The sequence below is a fragment of the Octopus bimaculoides genome, chromosome 11 (genome assembly GCF_001194135.2).
Source record: "Octopus bimaculoides isolate UCB-OBI-ISO-001 chromosome 11, ASM119413v2, whole genome shotgun sequence".
NCBI classification, from domain to species: Eukaryota; Metazoa; Mollusca; class Cephalopoda; order Octopoda; family Octopodidae; genus Octopus; species Octopus bimaculoides.
The window spans coordinates 12,676,717-12,678,720 of NC_068991.1; positions in this window are offsets into that span (position 1 = coordinate 12,676,717).

Here is a 2,004-nt window from a genome sequence, read left to right on the forward strand (position 1 = left end):
GCATATTTATAATATATAAATCATACGTACACACGAGCGCGAGCACACATTCACACACACACACACACATATATATATGCATTATATCTGCTTGCATGTAAATATATGTATCTGTTTAATATATAAAACATATATACGTAAGTATATATTTACATTTTTAAACATATAAACACACACACACACACACACACATATATATATATATATATACACATACACATATATGATTATGCACACGTACTCATACATACTTTCCCACATTCGATGTAAGCTTATAAGGAAAAAAGATTTATTGCCATAACGTAGAGGCCTGCCATATTCCTTATATTTTCAAAGCATCCATAGTTAATGCGATAAAAATAAGGGATAAAAAAAGAAAAAGGGGGAAAAAGATTAGTCTATTATTTGGAATAAAACCTTGTCATTGAAAATTTAATTCATAAGAGCGAGAACATAGGCAATATGGCTGCCAAACCGAAATAATACAACGCTATGTGTAGAGTACTAGGAATACTAAGAGTAATATATGTGAGCTTGTGTGTGTGTGTGTGTGTGTGTGTAATATGTGTGTGTGCATGTATGTGTGTGTGTGTGTAATATGTGTGTGTGTGTGTGTGTGTAGACTCACATACATACGGATAGAGAGAAAGAGAGAGAGAGGGGTTAGATATATTGATTTGTATATTTTGTTTTTAAAGTGATATATAGGTGTGGATATGAGTATCTCGTTAAGAAATTTGCCTTGCAGCAACGTCGTTTCTTGTTCAAACCCGCTGCTTGGTTGGTACTTTGGGCAAGTTTTTCCACTATAACCCTGCACACCGGTCAGTGAATTGTGAGTAAATTCGGCGCACGGAAATCTGTATTGAAAAACGTCTTTTGTATATATGTCTGCGCGCACACGTGTGTGTGAGTGTGCCTGCGCGTGTGTATGTGTGTGTGTGTGTATGCGTGTGTGTGTGTGTGTGTGTGTATGTATGTGTGTGTGTATGTGTGTGTGTGTGTGTGTGTGTGTGTGTGTGTGTGTGTGTGTGTGTGTGTGTGTGTGTGTGTATCTTGCACCACGATATAAACTGCTAACTACCAATTTTCCCACCTGGTGAAGGAAGTCAGTATTACGATCATGTCTCTATGTATCCATCTACTAGTTGCAGATCCAGCTAATAATGTACATCACAACTATTACATAATTCTGAGCTCCCAGAAACAGCTGTCGGATTTTAAAAACAATGCATTCTCCCTTTAGTTTTCTGTATTTCGATGCTCCATGTAAAAATTAATTTATTTGTCAACATATATAGGCGTAGGAGTGTATTTGTCAACATATATAGGCGTTAAGTTTATTGGCGCAGGAAGATGTCATTAAAAGAATCTGATAAAGGTAAATATTAATAAAAGTGAGTCAGGGAGCATATTCAAAACCTTGACTTTTGTAAGCTCATAGGCATGCTTGTCATCAGAGACATTAACGCAATGATGAAAAGTAATGGAGTGAGCTAGTTTCCTTGAAATATCCCCTTGCGAATTTTCCCATTTCCTAATGATTTGTCGTTTTAATTCTACATCCCATGATCGCATTGCTTGTTTCTAGAAACAAAATAAAACTGTTAATCTTTTCATTAACCTCATGCGTCCTCTGGACCTCCAAGAGCTAGCAGTGTGGAACATCATCACAACCCATCTTGTAGTTTAGCCAATCATCAGCTGCTATTTATTCTTCTTTATTCGTACCTCACTTAACATCATGCTATCGATGTACAACAGATCAGCAGTTTCCCCGTAACTTCTTTCTGCATCCCTTTTGCTCTTCTGGTAATAGATTCTTCTTCAGAAAGCTATACAATTCATGAGGCCAGTCAATAATTTCCAAAGTAACGGTAAGCATTAATAAATAAATAAATGCGCCCTTTTAAAGCCTAGCCAGGCTCATGGGTCCGGTTTCCCGGTTTCAATGGCGTATGTGTTCCCCAGCTGGACGGGACGCCAGTCCATCGCAGCGTTACT